The 25,395-nt window shown below is 44.7% G+C and overlaps 1 protein-coding gene across 3 annotated transcripts in view; it reads right to left on the bottom strand.

Moving 5' to 3' along the window:
• Positions 1-21,678, bottom strand: part of LIFR (LIF receptor subunit alpha) — an 81,701-nt gene extending 60,023 nt beyond the window's left edge. Inside the window, exon 1 of one of the 3 annotated variants that reach the window (XM_028749532.2) lies at positions 21,158-21,678. The gene's annotated coding sequence lies outside the window, so the exon portion shown is untranslated. Of the gene's footprint in view, positions 1-20,965; positions 20,987-21,010; positions 21,032-21,157 lie in introns of those variants that run through there. The other 2 variants (XM_077936416.1, XM_028749533.2) reach the window with 2 other exon arrangements.
• Positions 21,679-25,395: the final 3,717 nt, after the last annotated feature.

The raw sequence follows: 25,395 nt of genomic DNA, 5'->3' as shown, positions 1-25,395 counted from the left end.
GGAGGTACATATATGTTCAAAACATGTCAAGATCAGCTTGATAAGAATCTCACGTGTATCCACTGTCTTTTTCATCATCCTATTGAATGATGGGACTTTCCTGCTTGTTTTGTTCATTTAAAACATTTTTATCCCAACTTTTCTGCCTCAGTGTGGAAGCAGCTCAAGGCAGCTCAAAAGATTTATTCAAAGATACAACAATTACAAACTAACTCACAAGATTAATCAAATATACAAAAATTACAAACTTTAAGAGATGTAAAGGTAAAGGTACCCCTGCCCGTACGGGCCAGTCGTGTCCGACTCTAGGGTTGTGCGCTCATCTCACTTAAGAGGCCGGGAACCAGCGCTGTCCGGAGACACTTCCGGGTCACGTGGCCAGCATGACGAAGCTGCACTGGCGAGCGCAGCACACAGAAACGCCGTTTACCTTCCCGCTATAAAGCAGTACCTATTTATCTACTTGCACTTAAGGGTGCTTTTGAACTGCTAGGTGGGCAGGAGCTGGGACTGAGAGACGGGAGCTCACCCCGCCGCGGGGATTCGAACCGCCGACCATACGATCGGCAAGTCCTAGGCACTGAGGTTTTACCTACAGCGCCACCCGTGTCCCTTAAGAGATGTAGGAAAATACAATAAAATAAAACCAAAATACAAAAACAGATCAAGGCAAAACACCAGCAAACAGAATTGGATCATCCCACCAGCAAAAAAAAAATAATAAAATTTGTCCAGAACATCAACGGGGAAGGAACCAAAAGGGTGGTTACTATCTACAGATAAAAAGTAAGAGAAAAATTGTACAGGGTTGGGAGTGAACTAGGACTTACATCTACAGCAAGACGAGTCCTTTCCATTAGTTGCTTCCAACCACCTGCGTGGATAAAAAGCCATCGTAGCATAAAATGATGTGTGCCCACAAAAATAGTTTGAAGGCTGGCTGTTAAGAGGTGTGTCAGGTCAGAACTAAATAGGCCACTTCTCTTCCTCTGAAATTAATAAATGAACAGTGAAAAGAGAAGCTATTGAAAACTAAAAAGGAGCTATTATTCAACTTCAGGGAAGAACTGGAAGTTCACAATTTTTATTACTGCTAGGTGAAGCAGATGGGGGAAAGAGAAAGCGTAGAATAATACAAAACAATAAAGCTTAATACTTCCATAAATCAATCAATAATGAGGTGCTTATGCCCAGTTCAGGACTTCCTCAAACTTCTCTTGAACTCTAGTCTCCTTCTGAATTTACTCTACTCCCTGGGCTTCCCAGCCACTGCCTCTTTTGCAGACAAATATTTAGAATTATTGTGCACTGTGTACAATACATAGATATATCAGAGTGGGGAACATGTAGCCCTCTAGACATTTTATCTCCTATGAGTAATTTATTTTCTTTCTTTCTTTTTTAGTGCATACATTTTTTTTTGCTGTTCTGTTTTTTTACATGGGTATTATTTCTTTTCTTCCTTTTTCTGTGCACTTGCAATTATGTATACTTTTTAATCTTTCAATAAAGCATGTATGCAAAAACATGTACACACACACACTTCTGGAGCGCCTCAGACTCCTGAGGCCTGAAATTAAAGTAAGGGTGTGTTTTCTGGGACACTAACCCAACTCTCAAGCTTTGGAAGAGAAGTAAGACAGGGTATCTCAGCTTGGCTCCTGAAACCAAGCAGAAATGGAGTCATGAGAGGGAGGAGCTACTGCAGCCAGAAATTCCAGGACACTCCCTGCTTTTTCCCAGCTTCCAGGTTTAGCAGCACAGTACTATCATAATAATGCATTATATTTCATGCAATCCACTTCAGGTGAAAGCCTTGGGGAATGATGTATAGTAAGCGATGGAACAATCAAAGCATTCAACAAACAGTCCGTAAGAAAGCTAAGCTGGCTCCACTTCAGTTCTGCCACAACCTTATAAAACTAAAAAGAAGAGGAAATAATGAGAAAGTGCTTTATACTGAGCCAAGTCTTTGGTCCTTCTTAACAGAAGCTCCAGAGTTCTAGACAGGGTTCCAGACAACCCTACCTGGAGATGACAGAGATTGAACCCGATAACTCCTGCATGCAATGTGCATGCTCAACCACCAAGCTACATCCATTTCCCTAGCACAGGGGTCTGCAACCCGCGGCTCCGGAGCCGCATGTGGCTCTTTTACACCTTTGCCATGGCTCCGGGTCGGATACTCGCGAGGGGAGGAGGCGCATTGTGTGCCCCGAAACTCCCCACTGTTTTAAATGTCGCAATGGTTTTGCGGCTCCCAGTTTTTTCTTCTTCAGTCCAAGTGGCTCTTTTTGTCTTAAAGGTTGCAGACCCCTGCCCTAGCACCATCAGTTTAAGGAGAGGATGAAATTTTAAGTGTTGAAACTAAGCTTAAAATGAAGTTAAAAACCTGAGACTGAAACATGATCAAAGGTACCAGGTGAGCCTCTATAGGAAGGGCAAGGGACACCTGCTTTCAGAATGCCGTCCTGCTAAAACTTTGCTTCTGGGAAGGAAGTATTCCAGCTCTGCATCATTCAGGAACCTCTCCTTTTCCTAGAACTCACACTTTACCTTTCTGCCTACTTTAGAAAAAAGGGTGTATAAATTGTGTGTTGTATGGAGGATGTGGAAAGAGGTTTTCTCCCTGTATTAGACTAATGGGGAACTAGAGACAAAAGGAAGTTCTTCAATGATACAAGACCTGTTTCTGCATGCCACCTCCAAGGCCACCTCCAAAGGGTGGTGATGAGAATCAGAGAAATGGAGAGTTGGAAGGGACCACATTAATCATTTCGTGCCACCCCCTGCAATGCAGGGGGGGGGGGTTTGCCCAAGGTGGGGCTCAAACCCACAACCCTGAAATTAAGAGTCTCATGATCTACCAACTGAGCTATCCCACAGAATGGGCTTTCTCTGTAGTAGCTCCTAATTTATGGAATGCTCTACCCAAAGAGGCCCATTTCTTCTCATCATTTCAGTGCCAAGCAAAGGCGTTTTTGTTTTCCTGGACATTTGGGCAGCACTAATGATACATTGTACTGCTAAATCTGTTTTTATTATGTTTTATGAAATATTATTGTGGGGTTTTGGGTTTTGTAAATTGTTTTGGGACTTTCTTTTTTTACTGCAAAGTGACATGTACATTTAATAAACTATGTTAAACTATGGAATTCACTGCCACAAGATGCAGTCACCATTTTAAAGACAGCTTTAAAAAGGGGAGTGTGACAAATTCAAGGAGAATGAGGCACGGCGGCTCCAAGAGGGGCTATATTTCTGAATACCAGTTTACTGGGGATTATGAACAAAAGAGTGCTATTGCCCTGTTTATCGCTTCCTATGGACATCTGGTTGACCATGATGGGATCCAGTAGGGCTCTCCCTCTGTTCCTCTGTTACTAACATAAATCAATAGCCATAAAAGCATGATGGTAAAGAAACACGATTGATTTTGTCTAACTTAAAACTCCGCTCCTTCAAAACATGACAGCAGGTAAGCATAACTTTCAAGCTCTGGGAAGAAACTGAAAAAAATAAATCCAAGAATATATTAAGCCAGCAGCGATTTACCAGAAAGCATAGACCTATCCTTTCAGGAATCGTAGAATATCAAGAAATCAATTTAAATTACTGTAAATGGCTCTCGTTTCTACTAATAAAACTCTAAAAACCACTTTCAGCTAGAAGGAATATTCTATGACCACAATGCCCTGTACACAATAAATTACTTAGAATTTAACGCATGCACAAGTTGGGAGTTATCTGTACGGTACACTGACCATGCCAAGGTGCCTTAAAAGTAAGGGACCGGCATATTTTTTGAAGTAGGCGTATTCCAAATTGGTATTAAAGTCAGCAAGTGCCCATCAAAATGACCCTATACTACATCTGCTTGAGCTAAGAAGCTCATCTGCCACACGTTCCTGTATGATTTGTTGTTCTGTAAGTACGCATTTGTGCTCTTTTCCACTGGTTTATCCAGTTACCTCTACTGGTGCAGAATCTGCAGCTGACCAGTGGTTACTTGGTGTTAAGGACTCGGCTATGTGTTCTGTAGAACCAGGTAAAAAGTAAATGACCCCTGGATGGTTAAATCCAGTCAAAGGCAACTATGGGGTTATGGCACTTATCTCGCTTTAAGGCTGAGAGAGCCGGCGTTTGTCCACACACAGCTTTCCGGGTCATGTGACCAGCATGACTAAACCGCTTCTGGTGCAACAGAACACCATGACAGAAACCAGAGCGCATGGAAACGCCGTTTACCTTCCTGCCACAGTGGTACCTATTTATCTACTTGCACTGGTGTGCTTTCGAACTGCTAGGTTGGCAGGAGCTGGGACAACAGGAGCTCACTCCATCATGGGGATTCGAACCACCGACCTTCTGATCAGCAAGCCCAAGAGGCTCAGTGGTTTAGGCCACAGTAGTCATGCTGGCCACATGACCCGGACAGCTGGCTCTAGACAAACGCCGGCTCCCTTGGCCTGAAAGCAAGATGAGTGCTGCAACCCCATAGTCGCCTTTGACTGGACTTAACCATCCATGGGTCCTTTACCTTTACCTCTGTAGAACCTCTTTCCTGGGACTGCACTACTTTAGAATACAGGCTGAGCATCAGAACGGATGCTCTTACACACACACAAACAAGAACATCAAGCAAGGCATTATGTAGTTTACTCATTGCCTCCATAGGCTGCTTTTCAAAGTTTAAGAACTTCTGGTTTATTTTTATATTAAATACTCCCCTGTATACAATTTAACCATGCTATCTGTCCATTGAAATAATGAAGCAATATAATCTGAGGAGAGTGTTGCTATGAGAGGCAGCAAAATGGTCATATGAACACCAGGTTAACGCACTAGGGAAAGGCTTCTAAAACAGAAGAACTAAACCAACAAGGAAGGCTGTAGAGGCCGTGAAAGCTAATTTTCTGGAGGTTTCTAAATAAACAACATTATTTGTTACACATATTTAGTAAGGGAGAAATTTCAAGTGTAAAAAAATGATTTTTATTTAACAAAATACATGCACCAGTTACTAAAAGAAAAAAGACTTCTACCCATTTTTCATCAGATAGTCTAAAATATTCATTTAAAATATTGATAAATAAATCAGAACAGTATCTTTTAAATGCTTATAAGCCTGTTTGGTGTAGTGGTTAGAGTGTTGGACTAGGCCCTGGGAGACTGGGGTTCAAGTCCCCACTGGGTGACCTTTGGGTCAGCTATTCACTCCCAGCCTAACCTACCTCACAGGGTTGTTGTGAGAATAAAACTATGCATGCCACCTCAAGCTCCTCGCAGGATATAAATGCAAATGATACCTACTAGAATCATGTGTTATGATGCTATTATCACCTCATGGTTTCAATTTATCTCCTTCATGGAAGCAAGTCAAGCTTCTGAACATATTCCAGTAAAATACAGGTGCATATATCACACACCCCACCTGTAATTTGCTTTCATAAACTTTAAACATCCAAATTCTCTCTCAACAGTTAGTGAGATTTCCTTTGGTGTTTTTTTTTTTTTTTTTGCTCTTAACTCTCCCATGAGCTCAGCTATAATAGACTGTGAAGTGCAATTAGTGAGTTTCCTTTTCCGTCCAAATTAATGGCAGCGTTGCATTGTGCCCTATTCCTCCTCTTCATTGCCAGCATTTAACTTTACTTCAAGAGTGTGTGTGTTTGTGTGTGTGTACACATAAACGTTTTGAGCAAGCATTAATTGGAAATACTTTCGGTATAGAATTAAAGAACATACAGAATCATATTTAGGGTGAATACAAATGCAATACTTAAAAAGACACACACACACACACACACATGCGAAGACAGGCTCTGAAGGATTGAGCAGGTGAGACCAACAGTGTGTGATGGCCTGGGACTCAGGCTCAGACTCGGAACCAGTCTGCACTGGATCCTTTGCCTCAGGCATCATCTGAACCAAGTCTGGGGCCTGATCCTGAAGAGTCCCAGTCTGCACAGGTGCCCCTGCAGCAAACACCAGCTGGGCCAAGTCAGGGGCCTGAGCCTGCCCTGGCTCCAGATGTGGGGATTGCCTCATTGCCTTCAGCTGGGCCATCACTTACAGCTGCTCCACTACTCGTTTGGTCAGGGGAGGCTGAGGCGGCCTCTGGGTCTAGTAACCCACCGATGTCTCCTGAGCTGCAGCGACTAAGGTCTGAGAGAAGGAGAGACCTGAGTACTCGCAGGAGGAGTGCTCGCCTTCGGGCAAAACAGGGAGGGGAGTTGCCGGGGGATCAGGACCCTCAATTACCCCGACAAAGATGAAAGGCTGTCGGACCCCGCCCCAGGTTGTGGGAACAACATTGCTGTATGCCAGATCCTGTACCTATCCTTGCCTGGTTTCCTGCCTTGGCCCCATCAGACTGACTCCCAGCAGAACCTTCAGATTCTGGACCAGACCTGGACCACGTTTCTCAGGTTACCCCCAGGGCCAGCACACAGGGAGTCCAATGGTCAAGAAGGCGGTGACTGCATGTGTTGTGGAGGGAAGTGAGGGGCAAATGGGGTTCATCTAACTACCTGGGAAGGTAACCCATCTAGAAGAAGGAAAACTCTGATCCTAAACTTCTGCTGCCTTGCAGGACATTTTCGGGAAAAGAAAAAGCTAAGGAGTAAACCCACACAAGTCCAGAGTGGAGTCCCTAAGATGGTTGGATGGTGCCTCATACGCCTCCTTTTGACGTCTCCTGCAGCCAAGCCGGTGCCAAACATACGGCTGTGCTTTCCTTTGGACCACATCAGTGCCCAGGCTTGTGCCTTGGGGAGGTCACTTCGATGATGCTAATACAGTGGTTTGACTTCACCAATGGAAGTGGATGCACTCCATTGTCTTTTGAGACAGATAAATGCCAATAACTTCAAAGAGAAGTCCCAACGGGCTCATTCCCCAGCATCACAATTTGAATGACAGACGAAGCTGCCTTAAGACCGCCTCAGATCCATGGGTTGATCTAGCTCAGTATTGTCTATTGCACAGACAGGCAGCAGCCCTCCAGAGTTTCAGACAGGAATTTCTCCCAGCCGTACCTGGAGACACCGGGGTTTCGAACCTGGGGCGTTCTGCATGCAAGGCAGAGCTTCTACCACTGCACCTATGGCCCTTCCCCCAAAACAGGTCTTCTAGCAAATCCAATAATAATCAACTAACCTACCTCACACTGAGCTGTTGTGTGGATTAAATGGAAGGGGGGGGGGAGAGAACCATGTGTGCGCAGTAAATAAATAAATATCCGCCCATCTATCCCGCTCCTCCATGCTTCAGATGGAAAGGCTAGCCTACCTTCTTTTCTTTTTAAGAAAAAATAGTTTGCATGTGTGTTGAACAATCTTAAGCGATCCACCTGTAACTTACTGAAGAAAACCAGGAAAAAGTTACACAACAGCTTGCATTTTCCAGAGCCTGACCCTGCAGGTAGTGTGGTATATTTGTACCAAATTAGAGGGCAATGAGACCACAGAAGCAGCACTGGCCAGCAAGGGTTGCTATATAAGTTTCCTCATGGATGAAAAGATCTGTAGACTGTGACATGGCAAAAACATGGACCCTAAAGCAGGATTTAACTACAAACCACTTGATCAGCTAGGATTCCTGTTTGCCAGGCTTTGCCATTAATAGCACTAGGTGGCAATATTTTGACATCTCAGGTACACGTTAACTAAACTGATACTCAAAAACTTTAACCCCCTGAAGTGTTTTGGCATAACCTTCTCTTTGCTGACTAGCTGACGCGCAAGGTGAATTCAACCTTGGACCACACCAAGTCTAACAGGATTAAAGAGTTCGTTTCCGTAGCATGAAGGCCTGTCATTATTTTCTTCTTTGAAGCTGAATTTGATGTGGCGATTTTGCAAAAAGGAAAAAGGTGAAAGAAAGCAGGAATGTAACAGCCAGCTGGAAAAGAATGCAGGTTAACAAATGTAGTCTGGAGAAACCTAAGCCTTTGAGTTGCTTCCAAATAAATCAGGACTTATCCATTGATTTCAGTGAGTCTGCTCACTGACTAAGTTAGGTACAGTATAACCGTTCATCATTACCTCCACATTTCAGAAGGCAGTACTATGCTATTAGTTTTATTCTAGCCAGTAATACACTAAAATACTTCATTTATTTCTTCACTGTTGAAATAGCCAGTGTTGCTCAGGAAATCCGTGTGAAATATTATTTCACATATGGGACAACCAAACAAAAAGTGATATACCAGCTTTGTATTGTTGGTGATTTAAAAATAAAACAAGGGTAACTGTTCAAATCTAACTACTCAGGAAAATGTTTAAAACTGATGCAATTCTGAACTGTTATAATCAACATCAAAATAGGATTAAGAACATTACTGTCCAGTTGACTATAAACCTGATGCCAGTGGCCATATTTCAAGGTGTAGTGAATGATACAAATATGGAGATAAAGGGGCAACAGTGGTAAAAAGGAACAGCCCTTCTAATGAAACCTCATTAGGTTCCCTAATAATTATTCCATTTATGAAAATATTTGACTATTTTAGAGCATTCCGCCATTTATTTGAGAGGTTTTTCCTCTGAAATCTATCCTAAGGGGGCGTCTACACCAACTGTTTTTCTCAGAATACATATATAGTGCATTGCGGAGGCTGTTGGTGTAATCACAATCTTAAAAGCTGGTGGCAAGAAATGTCTGCATTCGCATAATCCAAAATCCCATCCTAGCAAACCGGGATATGCACAAACTGTGTGCACAAATGCAGGCCTTCACATGAGTGGCAATAGAAAAACTAGGAAGCCATAACTGGCCATAGTTCTTCATTCACATGTAACAGAAAACCATGATCAACAGCTTCAAAATAAGCCAGGATTCAGAAGCCACATGATGCACCCACCCTAATAGTTTATTTTTTATTTAAGCAGACTGCTCACGGTGATGGCAAATCTGAAAAAGGCCTAATTTTTGAAAATAATAAGGCACGGTATTAAGAAATGCATCAATAGTATAGCTCCTCACCCATCTCACTGCTTCTAAATAACTTTTGCAAGACCCAATTCAATACCCAAAGCATTCCTTTGCAATCTCTGCACGAGTCAGAAGGGAAAAAAAGTTAAGAACTGCCGTTAGCCTGTTGGCCCATCAGAAAAAGTTTCAAAAGAAACAGTCAAATTGTATCATGTTGTTAATGCTAAAATAAAAGTGAGTAAGCTTTTCAAAGTTTGCTTACCTTTCTGACCTTTTTTGTGGGCTCTAACAAATCCATTACCTTGTTACTTATTATTCAAAGTTGACATTCTGGGAGGATACATCAGTCTAAGGCTTGATTAAAATCTTTACCATAGAGAGTAAGAAAGAAACCAAGATGCAACAGTGGATACAGTCCAAAATGTATCTCACAAGTCTGAATCTGTAGGCGAACGATACCATGTAATTACTAACACTTTAGATGTCATACAAAACTTTCAGGACATCAAGGCTGAATACACAAACAAGAAAACTTACAAGGGGCAGTTCTATGTGTACTTACCTAGAAGAAAGTCACGTTGAACTCACAGCAGCTTAGTTCCAGGTAAAATGTATAAAATGGACCCAAGAAAGCTGCACAGATCTGAATATATTCACCAGCATTAGGTACAAATTCAGTACATATCGCCAAGGTACTCAAAGTCCAGTTACATGAATCGGCACCTTCAACTGACTGTTTGTGTGCCTTATTCCAAGCCAGATATGCAGGGATGAAAAAACGAGAGCGCTATGTCTATTAAGACAGACGCTTTACAAAATACACTGCACGGTTCAGTAAGATTAACATCGTTGGCTCGGTTGCCTTTTGAGCATCGGCCGGATTGAAAGCTTTGCTACAGAAGAAGAAAAACGCCGTCCTTCATGGGAAGAGCGCTGCTTTCATAATCGGCAGAGCCACATTGCTACAGCAACCCTGTACTCCATGTACCCAAAAATTCTAGGCAGCAAAAATAACAAAGCACTGGAGGCCAAGGGAAAATATTCCCAGGCTCTCAAAATACTACAGTGCTCATTACATGCTGCTCTGTATTTTCCATAGCTTAGAGTTGCCTGCAGACCTCAGAAGGGTGGCTAAGCTTCTTTTCACCATAATTACCATGACCATTCTTAAAATGTACATACTGTATTATATATAAATATATATGGTACGCACAAATCCATTTTTGGCTTTATACCAACTCTAAAAATAATTCTTCTGAGTTTCCTGCATAGAATGCAGCTCATTTTAACGACCACTGTCTATAAGATTGGGCACCTCCTCCAAAACAAATGGTTCTCTCCAAACCAGCAATGAGCATTTCCCTAGTTTCTGCCCCACCAGTAACCAACACCAGTGATCTTTCAACTCCATATTTAAGTAGTATCACTGAGGTTAATGAGGCCCACGTGTACACTGTCAAAAACAGCACTCCTGGCCGTGAAAACATAAGAAAGCTGAAGCTCTGTGCTATAAAGTGTCAAATGTATGGATAAAAGGTAAAGGTAAAGGTACCCCTGCCCGTACGGGCCAGTCTTGACAGACTCTAGGGTTGTGCGCCCATCTCACTCAAGAGGCCAGGGGCCAGCGCTGTCCGCAGACACTTCCGGGTCACGTGGCCAGCGTGACATCGCTGCTCTGGCGAGCCAGAGCCGCACACAGAAACGCCGTTTACCTTCCCACTAGTAAGCGGTCCCTATTTATCTACTTGCACCCGGGGGTGCTTTCGAACTGCTAGGTGGGCAGGCGCTGGGACCGAACAATGGGAGCGGACCCCGCCGCGGGGATTCGAACCGCCGACCTTTCGATCAGCAAGCCCTAGGCACTGAGGCTTTTACCCACAGCGCCACCATAGCCATGAAGCAAAAACACGGCTCCTCCCGAACTGGCTTTTTGGGGTGGGGTGGGGAGACTTAACTCACCTTGCTGGGACTTATTTCTGAGTAGACATGACTATGATTGCACTGAAATTCTCTTGAAATTAAGAGGACAGGGTTGTTGAAGTCCTACAACATCCTCTCGACAGCAGGGAAAATGAAAGGGCAACACACATACCCTAGTCCTGTTTTATTTACCAATTCACACATTTTGGAATCATTAACTAGTCGCCTTTGTCAGGCCTGCAGTATCATTGCAAACTGAGGGAGAAACGCTTTTCTGGGCTCTTACCAGCAGGCAGAGTACAATAAGTCATTCTCAGTTTTTTGCCTTGAAAGTTTGGAGAAGGAACGGGGAACCTGTGCCCCCACTCTGATGTTGTTGGGACTCCCAAACCCTCTGGGTCAGGAATGATGGCAGCTGGAGTCCAGCAGCATTCAGGTCCCCCACTCGTGGTCCAGAGCAGGCTTCCTCAAACTCGGCCCTCCAGATGTTTTTGGCCTACAACTCCCATGATCCCTAGCTAGCAGGACCAGTGGTCAGGGATGATGGGAACTGTAGTCTCAAAACATCTGGAGGGCTGAGGTTGAGGAAGCCTCTTCAGAGTACAGAGCACAGTCAGAGTACAGACTGACTGGTTAGACAATGCAAGACCCCACCAGATCCCACCTCCAGCGTTCTTTTCTTTTTTCTTTTTCTTAAGAATCAAAACAAAAAATTCTTATTTAGATGAGTATAAGAGAGAGGAAGAAAACAGCGAGCTGCTTTAAGAGAAAGAAAACATGTCTAAGGAAGACCTAGTAACTTACAAAACCTCTTCAGCCAACAAAGTGGCGTGAGTCACCCCAGGCATGTTCTACGAAGCATTGATGGAAAATATTGAGAACACTGAAAGCTTAATCCTTTTATCTCAGAGGGTCAGAAATGACCATGTGTGAAGGAGGTCCACCAATCAGGGGAAGCCAGCTCTACTTGGAATCTCTCACCACTAGCATTCGCCAACAGCCCAATCAGGTGGGACAAGAGGTGCCAATGGTGCCAACTTCCTCTTGATATGTGTGTGTAGGGGGAGAGACATCCCCAATGAGGAAGGAGGAGATGCTTTGAACATAACATGCACTCAGCACGTAGCACCAATAGGAACTCAAAGGTTCTCTGAAAAGGACAGAAATTGTGGGTGGGTGCTGCCTTCTTGTTACTGGACCTCATTCATTACAAAAAGCAATTGCAGGATAAGCAGATGCTCAAAGCACACATCTGATGGCCGGGTTCACTCTGAGCCACTTTATCTTTATGGCCTTACACTGTGCACAGATTAGCAACTTCCAAGAATAGGTCCTCAACCGTGCCAGATTCCTACTACCTCCAGAACTGTCAGATAAGAAAAGAAAAAGAACACTTTCAAATAGCACAGGATGAGGAACTTATGGGCGGCCAGATGTTGATGGCTGCGCTGGCTGAGGCAGATGGGAGTTGTAGTTCATCTGAGGGGGGGTGGAGACAAGCTGCCTACTCACTCATTACTGGCCACCAGCTTGGGAAAGGGGGAATACCGCTGTCTTATCGAAGTCCTCCCTAAATATGGAGCTGAAACAATTTTCACGAACACACTATCTGGACTTAGACAAGTCACTTCTCTGCAGTATGGAGATAAAATTGCTACTGACCTGTCTTACAGGGCTATTGCAAGGATTACAAATGATACAAAGTTAAGTGCTTTGAACACTTGCAAGAGCTGCTATATAAATGCCGAGGCCAGTTCTCATCACCGAAAGTTGTCCTGAAACTATCGTAATTTTTTCTATGTGTTTATGGAATTCATGCTAGGGCCACTCCCCCCACCCCCCAAAAAATATTGCCCCTCTTTGTTTTTGCAGCAACATTTTTCCCCCCAATCAAAATGGGAAAGGGGAGAGAAATTTCAGAAAATTTTGAAGACTGTTACCTTAGTTTTAATTTTTCAAGACAATGTGCAAAAATGGGGGGGGGAGGCAGGTGTGTGTGTGTGTGTGTGTGTGTGAGAGAGAGAGAGAGAGAGAGAGAGAGAGAGAGAGAGAGAGAGAGAGAGAGAGAGAGAGCACTCATGCACACACACTTTGTAAACTTTAAAAAGCCTTACAAACTTTAAAACCATTGCCCCCCTCCTACTTTCTCTAAAAACTCCTGAAATTCTCCAAACATTCTCCTGCACCCCTCAGTCTTTGGGATGCTCTCTTTCCCTCTGTCCTCCTCCTAATTTCTAAATAGGCTGATATTTCTGGTCCAGCTCTGTCTCTCACTATCAGCCCAGCTTCTATTCCTTCCATCAGATATTTGTCTGCTTCAAGAGTTTGATTTGTTTAGACAAGCAGTTAAGCCTTTCCTATTCAAGCAGACATTTGGCCTTTCCTAAAGGCTGGAGTGTTTCTCTGGTTTTTGGAATTTCCCTGCAAATGTTTGCTTTTAGATCACATTGTTTCCTTTAAAATCTTAATTTTCTTGGAGGGTTACATTTTACATTAGTTTCCGATCATTTGGCCCTTTGAGAATCAGTATAAACAGAAAAGAGAGCTTTATACATTTCTAAACAAAAACAATAAAGACCAACAAATTGAGTCTAGTAGCTCATCTAATGCAAAAGAAAACAGCAAAATACAATCCAGTTAGGCAAATAGTAATTTGCACAATTCTCGTAAGTTATTTTTTAAACAACAACAATGATCTAAACAAATTATTCCACCATTCATTTTTACAGTACAATACAAGTGGCAATTTGAACGAATGAAAACGAAACAAATTCATTCTTAACCGCTTTGCACGGCAGCCACTGTTTTGCGTTTTAGAAATAGGCTAGAATGCTATGTACAGTTCACAGAAAGGTCATATAGAGGGTGGAGAGGAAAAAGAAGAGATACGTGAAACTGACAGAACAGAGATCTCTATTTTAGTTTGGGTCGGGGTGACCAAACTTCGAGGGCCCAGTGGCCCTTTTGCAAACAAGAGAAACTGCTATGGGCAATGCACACAAACCACATCCTAATGCTATTGGCTCAGTGGCGTAGCGTGGGTTGTCAGCACCCAGGGCAAGGCAAGTAATTTGCGCCCCCTAACCCGTGGATTTGCGCCCCCTAACCTGTGGATTTGCCCTAACCCCAGATGTTGCGCCCGGTGCGGCTGGCCCCCCCTGCACCCTCACGCTACGCCACTGTATTGGCTACAGCAGACGGCTTTTTTCAAGCCTACTTTCAGCATGGGGGGGGGGCACTTTAGGCACCACAAAATGCCACTTCAAGCCCTATATCATTAAATGCCCTTCATTTTGCCATACACAGAACAGAAGCCATCAGTTGCTTCACACATCCTTAATTTGCGCAGGTGTTTTCTGATCCATAAGATCATTCAAGACCCTGTTTTGTGTATCAGAATCCCCCAAATTCTTATTCTATATTCTTTTAACATTGCTGTCTCATTGGCTTTGGGCTGCATTTTTAACTACATTGTGTGTGTTTTTTTAAAATACAGTACACTGTTGGGTGGTTTATATAAATGCTTTTAAATAAACAAAATTTGATTTATTTACATCATTAAGGCCACCATGTTGACAACCCCTGGTTTAGACAGCTGTTAGACTGCATTTGTGCCCTATAAAATTGCGACCTCTGGTCCAATCCATCTGAGATTTAGGAAGTCTGATGTTCAGGGGTGAACCTGATTGGACTGAACATTCCAGAGTTAGCCGCAGCAGAAGGATGGCCAAATCTTTCACTGAAATCGACAAGAAAACAAAGTGATATTTGCACTCCCTCATTAATTCCCATAAAACCACATAAAATAGTGGTGCTGGCTGCCACCCAATTCGCCGAATATACTTCTTTAAGATTTATACCAGAAGATTAGAAAATGGCCATAGTAGTGAAGTGACTGAACATACATTTTGCATGCAGAAGATTCTAACCAGGAAGGGCTAAGACAGGGGTCTGCAACCTTTAAGACAAAAAGAGCCACTTGGACCCATTTCCGAAGGGAAAAAAACTGGGAGCCGCAAAACCATTGCGACATTTAAAACAAATATATCTCCGGAGCCGCGATCTGACAGCGGACGGGAAGGTGACGTCGGGACAGTGCGTGACTAACGCACGCACCACCCCCATGCGACGTCACAGCCAGTACAGCGCCCGCCACAGTGGGGAGTGTCGGGGCGCACAATGTGCCTCCTCCCCTCGCTAGTATCCACCCTGGAGCCGCGGCAAAGGTTTAAAAGAGCCACATGCGGCTCCAGAGCCGCGGGTTGCAGACCCCTGGGCTAGGAAGACTTGCCCAAGACCCCAATCAGTGTAGACATGTACTGAGCTAGATGGACCAATAATCTGCCTGATGCCAAGTCCTCTGTTCCTCAGATTCAAGTATACACATGGTTAGAAAACAGACTTGGCTTGTGCTGCAACCATTACATGTGCTGCATGCCATTTACATTTCTACTGCAGCAGTCTCCGCTGAGAAGTATCATTGACTTTGGTTCACAGAGGTCTGCCTAATGTGCAGACGTATGGTATTAAAAAATGTCTGGAGGAATGCATCATGACAGACAAAGGTGCCAAAGAACTTCATAAATTCAAAGGAGAAAACGTTCAATCTGCATATGCTCTTGGAAAAATATGCTCCCCAAACACCAACATTTCTGTTGCATCCATTGCTTTTACCAGTGCACTGGAGTTTTCAGTTACACGTTTAAGAAGCTGAGAAAAATGACTAAACTTTGATTCCATCATCGTACATTTTTATAAACAGTCTCATTGCTAAATCCACGTCAGCCTAACCCAAACGGTGTTTCTCTCCAGACACAGAGGCAACTGAACCAGAAAGGGAATGTGGCAACATGGCATGGTGAGGAAGGGTCACAATTAAGACCCTTGCAACTAGACAACTAGAATGTTGCATTGCCCCGAGAAAGTCATAGAATCAGAGAATTGTAGATATGGAAGGGACAACAGGGGGTGGGGGGTTATCTAGTCCAACTCCCTGCAATGCAGGAATTTTCTGCACAATTTCATATGGGAGGGAATATTCAATACGGAATTGGGACACAAAAGAAAGTTTTATTCCTTTTCCTCTTTTCTCCCGTACAAGAGGCATTTAATTTCCGAAGTTAATTTCTGCTGTTGCAGGGTAACAATATGAGGCTTCTGACCCTATTTGGTTGCTTACATTGCCAAGGATGAAAATACAGATTTCTATTTAATCAAGAGGTTTTCCTTTCCTGCAGTAACTGAGAGAAGTATACATACTTCTGGCACCGGGACCCAAGGTCACCCAAAAAGGCTCAAGGCACAGAAAAAAACCTGAATCCAATCCATACCTAACATTCTATCCATTTCAACAGCACAGCAAGCTTCCCTGGAAAAAGTACTAAGCTCCTAGGCAAATTTCAGCACTATATTTAGAGAGCCACGGCTTAATGCAGGGACAAAGCCAGCATCCAAACCGATACACAGCCAGAATCATGTTTCACTTGTTTGCATAGAAACATCTCCAGTCACTATACAGTTACACCATTTTATAACATTCCTTTCTTTCTCTCTTTTCCCCCACAATCCAGACGCGGAGCATCCCAGAACCAAAGAATCAACAAAGGGTTTGAAGAGAACAAGAACAATTTCATTTCGGACACAATTCTAAGTGCTAGCTGTCACCTTCAAAGCTCTAAGGCTGTGGCCCTCCAGATGTTACAGGTGAACTACAACTCCCCATCACTCCTTACCACTGGTCAAACATGTTGGGAGTGATGAGAGTTGGAGGCCAGAGGTTCCCCATCCCCACCTTCAATTTGCTGAGTTTTCTCAGGAATCACCTAATCCTGCATGAATCAGCCTGGAAATTCCACTCAGCTTCTGGAAGTCCTTCTTCCAGCTCCAGAACTGGCATGAATGGATGCTTTAGTTGAGTTGCTGCTACAATTGACTTTAAACAGATATTAACAACCAAGGCTATTTTCATAAGACGGATCTCATTGTCTACATTTCCTTCCTCCTAAATTCAAATCTAATACACATTTGTTGGCCAAAAGTGCATACGGTTTCAAAGCCCTTCACTTCTTCAATACCCTACTCTGAATTCTAAACATTCAATGCAAGTCTTATGGGTTTTCTGTTCCATTTTGTCACAGGTGAACAGAAAGGGGGGGGGGGAACCTTCCAGAAATTCAAACACCTCTGCAGTTCCATGGCAATTGCTCACACCTCTATACTAGTATTTTGAGCCAAATATACCTTGTTGTCTTTATCTAAACAAGACGTAAACAGAAAAAAAGAAAAGGCGGCATGAGTAATTGTTCTGAATTTCATCTGCAATCAAAACATACGCACAAATATTTCAACTTAAGGTGTCTTCTGTATTCAGAGAGGGAGAAACTCCCCACAGTAAGCCCACACAGATCATGAAACGACCACACAACCAGCTAAATCATTTCCACTTTCAACGGCCTCTTCCCACATGCAAACCTCAATTTGGTTTCACATTTGCTTATTACATGCATACATATCCTGCCTTTCACCCATACAACTCAGGCAGCAGAGACCCAAACATGCTCTGATTCAGCAAACCTGTTGCATCATGTACCTTCAGGTATGTGTTAGTACAACGGGTGAGGGCTGATCAACATAAGCTCAATCCAGACAAGGTGGGAGATCCTGTTGCTGGGTGGTTCATCTCACCAGCTTAGTGACAGTCAATGGAAACAGGAAGGTCTCCAAATTTTGGGAAACAATTTGTTCTGGTTTTTCTTCCAGACCTTCACATCTGTAATGGTCATCCCAGCACTGGAGAGGGTTGCAGGCCCCCTGAAGAAAGACATTCCCAGTCTGGGGGTGCTCTGCTCATTGATCTACCTTTATCACTGGAGGTGCAAGTTACTGCCATAGACTAGACCATTTCCTACCTGGTTATGATGGCATTCCAGCTTCCGCTGATACACCAACCAAGGGCATCCCCAACTGGTTGGCCTCATTATCCAGATTAGACTGCTGCAATTCATTACACATGGGACTGCCTTCACAGATGGCCTGGAAGCTTCAATCAATGCAAAATGCAGCTGCTAGGGTCTTAAATGGAACTACATGTTACAATCGCATTACACCTGGGCTTTGCCAGCTGTACTGGCTCCCAGTAAGATATCCACACTCAACTGAAAGTGCTGTTTTGACATTTAAAGTACTTCATGGCTTGCAACGAGGGCACCTAAAGGTCTCTCTTTCTCCACACGGGCCTGCTCATATACTAAGGTCTTTCTTCAGGCGCCCCTCCATCTAAGATATGACTACAGGGTCCACTTCGTAATGGCATCTCCAGGAGGTTTCCCTGGCTGCCTACCTTAATGCAATTTCAGTACTTAGCAAACCCTTCTAACCTCTGTGCATTCATAATGCTGTTCCCTGCTTTGTTTTTAAACCCTTTCAACTGCCACTCCTGATACTGTGTATTTAATGTTGCTTAATGTTCTTGTTTTAAAATGGCAATTGAACCAAATTGCCCGGGGAATGCACTGAAAGGTGAAGTACAAACGAAATAAAGTGCAAATACAAAACTTATGCCAGCGAGACTACACGTTTGGTTCTCCTTTCATGAGCATTATTTACATGTGCTCAGTGGGCTCAGTATGCTTTTTTTAACAGCCTGATCCTACACATGCTTACTTTAAGAGTAAGCCCATTTGAGGGGCAGGATCCCAGAATTTCCCTACAAACTTTATTGCTGCCTAGTACCATTTAAAAAAAATAAATCTCCATCAATTAACTGTATTAGCAAAAAGGAGAGAAACTTTTCACAAAGTACTCAGTGCAGGGGCACAGGGGTTTGATGCAAAGTAATATCTTTTGAGGGAGCTTGCAAGTCTCATTTCTTTCATTCAACAAGCCAGTGGTCTAAATTCAGTGGTCTAAATTCTGTAGGCTTCTCAGGGGCCCTGCGCTTCCTGAAAAGTTCATGAAGTCCCAGGCTGGGCTTTCCTGTAGGTGTGGGAACGTGGGGGAGCTACATTTCATGTACTTGGCAGCCTGCTGTTGCTGCTTTTAAGTTAAGACTTTATTCAAAAAGAAACCACTATGGAGAAGGTATATAAAACAACTTGCTTTAAATAGAAAATCAGCTCACCCACTGCTCTCAGGCACTCTGTACCAACTGTACAGACACTCTGTACCAACTTCCCCAAGGTGTCCAGGCTTCAGTTAAAGCCCAGGGGAAGAGTCCCATGGGGCTTTATCAGGTAAGAATTCTGCAGCCTTCCCAGGGGACCATGTTTCCTGAAAGGCGCATGAACTCTGAAGCTAGGGAGGCTATGGAGCACCGGAGAAGCCTTTTCTAGAAAGAAAACATGCACCAGCTGCAGCCCTCTCACAATATAAGGTCTGCTCAAGACTGTACACACAGTATGCAAAGTTCAAAACTGCCCTGAGAAGGCAGTTTGGCAAATCTGCCAATTTCTCATTCCCCCACTTTTAAGTTCAGTTCTCTGCAGTTCCGTTAACCGTTTTCAGTTTTTTTGTTTAGGTCCTCATGAAAATCCATCAGCATTTTAGTGCTACTGTCCTTTGCTATTAACGGATGGGTGCAACTTTGCTAGATATACCCATTTCCGCAGAGCAAAGCAAATGCATGTTTGCAATTTCATTTAATATCTCCATTTTTACACCCATCACTCGGCTGGGGAGCTGCACTGCAGAATTCAGAAAAGTGTTGATTTTCAAAGGAGGCCTTTTGGTTTCAGTTCGCCTATTGTTTTGAAAAGTGAGAATTAGGTTGGTTTGCCTTTAAATGCAAAGTGAATTGAATCCCCCCCCCCCAATTTCTAGAAAACCCCAACACCTCTTTTGCAGGGCTGGAATTGGGATGCCTTTTGGGGGCACAGGGCTTAGCTGCCTTTTTCTCTTACCTGAAACCCTTCCTGGGCAATTAAAACAAACTGGTTCACTGAAATGTCCAAAAATTGCTTTCAAGCAACTCTGTTGGAGCCAGATTCTCCTGGCAATGACCTTGGATTACTTTCACTGGATGTTCTGCCAATACCACCTCCAGATGATCTCTCCAGAGAGGAAAAGGAATAGCTCTGAGTCACTCTTTGCCCTCTCACTCTCTCCAATGTATCACAGGCCATCTGCAATCCGCAACCGTGATAACTCAAAATCCAATATTCCCAAAGGCTTAACTTGGGAAAGAAAGGGAAAAAAGATGGGGGGGCAAACCAGGCAAGGGTCTTCAGCAGCCTTTTCCAACTTTGGGTCCCCATATTTTTTAGGACTACAACTTTCATCAACCCTAGCTAGCAGCACCAGTGGTTAGGGATGGTGGGTCCCCAGTTGTCGTTGGACTACAATTCCTATCATATCAAAATAGCAGGTTAGGGATTGATGGGAGTTGTAGTCCAACAATATCTGGGGACCCAAGGTTGTGAAAGGCTGGTCTACAGGTATAGACAAGAGAGAACACAAATATCTTTCTCTGCATTCGCTGCCATTACACTGAAAACAACTAATCTGAACCGAAACCAACATACTATACTCGCAAACTGAAGTGTTGATTTACTCTCCCACGGTCCTAAGCGCTTTTTGAATAAATACAAATTTAAAAGCAACTCTCAGTGGGATCGAGGGTGCTTAGGGAACCGCCGATTGGCGGATCCCGGAATTCAAACGGAGAAATCGATTATCCAGCTGCGGCTGTCAATTCTAGACCGCGTCTCTGAGCAGCGTCTCGACCTTTAGGAGCCCAGCTTAGACTGGGTCGTCTCTCCGGCTTCCCCTCCAAAGGCTTTGATCCAACAGCCGGGGTGGGAGGAAAATGGGAATCGGTTTCCCTTCTGGGAAAATAATCATATCTGGGGGCGGGGAAAGGGGGGGGGAGAAGTCGCTGTTAAGAAAAAAGGGGCAAAAAAGGACTCAACTGTGAGCAAGCAACTTTGGGAATAGCGTCCCAAATGGGGAGAGATGTTGGGGGTGCAATGAAAGAGAGAGATATGGGGAGGGGGGAGTGTCAAGCTGCGTCTCTAAGCATTCCTCCCGTCCCAGAAGTGGAATCCGAATCAATGGAAGTCGCTGCCCAATAATTTCGGACCGAAGTGTCCTTCCCCACGAACCCAGGTTTCACCAAGCTTCCCTGGACGCAAATCCCATAGGAGTCCTGGGCACTTACTCCCGAGTAAGCCGCTTCAGAACCGAAAGCTGTGCCAGCGCCGGCGAGACCGGGATCGCCCTGCCATTCCCACGGCTTTCCAAGCCCGACACCCCCTTTGAAACACACCCGCCCACCCCAAAGAACTCCCCCGGTTGCGCCCCTCACCTTCTCACGCCGCCTCTCCTCCGCCCCGCCGGCGCGCTTCTCCATAACCCGCGGTGCCAGGCGTGCTGGGCCGGGCCGGCCCCACCTCCGCTGGGCTCGGCTCCTGCGCAGCCCCAACAGGAAGCCGGAGACTGGCGGGGAGGCAGCGGGAGCAGCCCGGCGCCCTACGAGAGGGATGGGCGCGCGGGGACCGAGGAGACGAGCTGTGCGCTTTGGCGCCGGGCCTCGTGCGCCCTGGAGCTGGGGAGCCTTTTGGAGAGGTGGCGACGGGCGGATGGGTCCGAGCGAGAGGCTCCGAGGCCTGGCAGGCGGCGAGCGCAGTTCAGAAGAGCAGCAGCAGCAGCCTATGGAAAAGGTTCGGCTTGTGGCTCCAGCGGCGGGAGGAGGAGCTGGAGAGGGACAAGCAACAAGCGCCTTCTGTGCGGCTGCCTGCGAGCTGCCAAGTGTCGCGCTGCCCCTGGCCGCCCCTTGATCCCAGTGGTGGGGCCTTCAGGGGCAGGACTTGGAGGGCAGAACCAGTCCAGGGGTCCGCTCAGCAGAAGGGGCAATAGGACCCCCAAACTCAACTGGGCACATTTTGAAATACAACTAAAAGCTTCCCCTCCTCCGCTGTCAAACCAAGCAGTGCAAAGTCTAAAATTACCACTTAAGCTGCGCCACTGTGGGATAACGCCACAGGGCTAACTAATCCCGTATTTCATATCGGATCATCTTTTTCCGCCGGAGCGCCCACGTGTCTGGATACCTAGGCACGGGCGGCAAGAAAAGCTGCGTTCTTATAATGAGTTGTATTGGAAGTAAGACTCCTTGCATTTATTTTCTGAGTAAAACAAAAAAAAACCTTTGTGATCATAACGCACGTGCGTGTGAAAAGCACATAATGCCTTACAGTGAACTGGAAACATCATACAGTACCTTCCACATTCAGGTGGTGCCCTGCAGTTAAACAGGCAAATTAGATAGGCCTCTGCCCTCAAGGAGTCTACAGGCTAAAATAAGGGACAAAGGAGGAATCAATGTGCTGAAATGTTTTTACATGTACTTAAAAAGTTTCACTGCAACTTTCCAGAGCAGTTACGTTCAATGGGTCTTGCTCCCAGTTACAGTAACTATGCATACACAGTCACAGGTTTAAGCTCTGCTGAACTGAATGGGTGTTACAAGCAAGCATGGAGATTGCTCCCCCAGCTTTATCCCTTCACACTTTTGTCCCATGATATCTAACTATTTTGTGGCATTTTGGTGGTCCAAATAAAGGTACTTCCTGACTGTGGATTTTCTCCCTTCTGGACTGGCATGCCTTCTTTTGCATTTGTACATTTTCTTCATTTAGGGGGGAAGTAGATAATCACAACAGGGACGCAGGTGGCGCTGTGGGTTAAACCACAGAGCCTAGGACTTGCCGATCAGAAGGTCAGCAGTTCGAATCCCCATGATGGGGTGAGCTCCCATTGTTCAGTCCCTGTTCCTGCCAACCTAGCAGTTTGAAAGCACGTCAAAGTGCAAGTAGATAAATAGGTCCCTCAAGCGGGAAGGTAAACAGCGTTTCCGTGCGCTGCTCTGGTTCACCAGAAGCGACTTAGTCATGCTGGCCACATGACCCGGAAGCTGTATGCCGGCTTTCTCGGCCAATAAAGCGAGATGAGCGCCGCAACCCCAGAGTCGGTCACAACTGGACCTAATGGTCAGGGGTCCCTTTACCTTTACCTTTAGATAATCACAACACAGATCCACTGTTGGAACTTGGAGAAACTTCTTGCTCCATACTGAAATATCTTGGTCTGGTTACTCAGAAGTAAGCTCCACCAGTTCAATGGGACTTAATCCTGGGTATGTGAGTGTGACCACCAGTGGAGAGTCAGTGTTGCAAAGTAGCTGAACAGCAGAATATGGGAGGTCTTTAGTTCAAAGGGGTTAACCAGGAACTCCATAGGCAAATTCCTGAGCAAGTGATTCTGCTCCCCGGCTTTGCACTGCAAATATGGGGGATGTTCATAAGAGTGGCCTGCCCTGCTGGGTTGTTGTAAATATTGCTGGGATAAGGTACATCAAGCATGGGAAGGGTTGTAGCTCATTAGCTGAGCACAAGCTTTGCATGTCACAGATCTGCAGGTTCGGTTCCCAAAGCAGTCTAACGAAAAAAACTGGACAGTCACTGCCAGCCAGTGTCATGTAACACTGAGCTAGATGGATCCATGGTCTGACTTGAGGAAAGACAGCTTCCCGTGGGGCTTTCTTGCAGGAGAGTAAGGGATACAGCTCAGTGGTAGGGCACATGCCCTGTATGCAGAAGGTAAGGTAACGGTAAAGGGAACCCCCACCCTTAGGTCCAGTCGTGACCGACTCTGGGGTTGCGGTGCTCATCTTGCTTTACTGGCCAAGGGAGCCGGTGTTTGTCCACTTCCGCAGACAGTTTTTCCGAGTCATGTGGCCAGCATGACTAAGCCACTTCTGGCGAACCAGAGCAGCACACGGAAACACTGTTTACCTTCCCACCGGAGCGGTACCTATTTATCTACTTGCACTTTGATGTGCTTTCGAACTGCTAGGTTGGCAGGAGCAGGGACCGAGCAATGGGAGCTCACCCCGTCGCGGGAATTCGAACCACCGACCTTCTGATCGGCAAGTCCTAGGCTCTGTGGTTTAACCCACAGCGCCACCCACATACAGAAGGTACTGGGTTCAATTTCTGGCATCTCCCAACAGGGCTGGGAAAGTCTTCCCTCTCTGAGAAACCCTAGATAATCGTTGCCAATGTTAGATGGATCAATGTCTAAGGCTGCCTCCAGGCTGCCGCTATTTTGTGGGAATAATTCAATCACATATCAAAACTGTAGGTTTGGGGCAATTCAAATATATTACAGCTCTGCGTCGTCCAAGCACAACACGACCACTTTTTAATACTTTCTGTGGTTTGGGAAAGCAATGGAGAGAGCATTGAAAAGTGGGATGAATGAATGACTAATGTGAAGATGAGTAAATACTGCCCCCTCCGCAGACCAGGATGGCTGCTCATTGTCATCCAAGAGCCCCATAAAGAAATCAGAAGAAATGCTCAATAAAGATAGGGTGTAATCTAAGCTCCACATAAACCTCGTGCAAGCAAATCAGGGTGTATTCTCAATAAATAGCTCATCCGGCGGGGCCCCTAAGCAGCTTCATATATTCCTGTTAGGAATACTTGAAATGTGCTATTTACGTTATGTTGGAATCCCTAATAAAAATATTTTTAAAAGAAAGAAAGAAAAGAAATGTGCTATTTAAATGTGCTCTGTGTTTTCCTTAGAGCTGAAATGTTCAGTCAGCCGGTCAGTTAGCTTAATCGGTTAAAGTAAGAGTAAGCTCTGTTGAACACAGTGGGGCTTACTTCCCAGTAAATATGCGCAGGATAGCACTGTTGGCCATTGGGGGGGGGATGCCCTGGTTAATCAGGCAGTGGATTTTTAAAAAATAAGAAATATAATTTTAATACATGACCTAATCAAAACTGCACGTGGTGGGACCCATCTTATAGCCTGCAATGGCACATGTTTGCATTAGCTAAGAACAATGGAAATATTTTTGAGAAATAAGATTTTAACCAGGTGAAATTTTATACATTCAATCCATTAAACCTCTTACGATGGATTCATTAAAATGTATTTACTCGGTTGCAGCCCTTGTATTTCTTCTTATTTTTGAACTTTCATTGGTGGAAGAAAATTAAACAAGACCTGAAACTTTAAAATCGAATCCCCACGCAGCTGATCACTGGGTGACCATGAGCCAGCTACTATCACTCAGCTTAATCTGCCTCACAGGGTCGTTTTTAAAGATAAAAATGGAGGAGGGTGCGGGGAGAACCATATATGTTGAGCTCCTTGGAAGATAGGTGGGATAGAATTGTAATTAGTACAATAAAACCCTCAGACTGTGACTGAATTAGCCAAGGGTAAATAGAATTGCCCTCTGATAGAAGTGTCCCTTCTCAGTGTATCAGAAGTCTGGCTTGCAGCACACATTGCTGCGATAATGGTATTAATGGGCTTCTGGTGCCAAAGCAAGACAGGACAAATAAAAGGGCTTCTTCTTATCCCTTACGTCCTGCTCCTCCTGATCTGCAACAAATAAGCTCTCCCTTCATTCTCCCCTTTGCATCCTCTCTTATCGTCCAACCTCTCCCATCACAACTGCCGCACTTCTTGCCAAGATGATGTACTGTTGATGTTAGAAGAAAAGAGCCAAAATAATATATTTAC

This window comes from Podarcis muralis, chromosome 11 (assembly GCF_964188315.1).
Source record: "Podarcis muralis chromosome 11, rPodMur119.hap1.1, whole genome shotgun sequence".
NCBI lineage: Eukaryota > Metazoa > Chordata > Lepidosauria > Squamata > Lacertidae > Podarcis > Podarcis muralis.
Note: the sequence above shows the minus strand (reverse complement) of the source record. Positions and strands in the feature narration are given on the sequence as shown.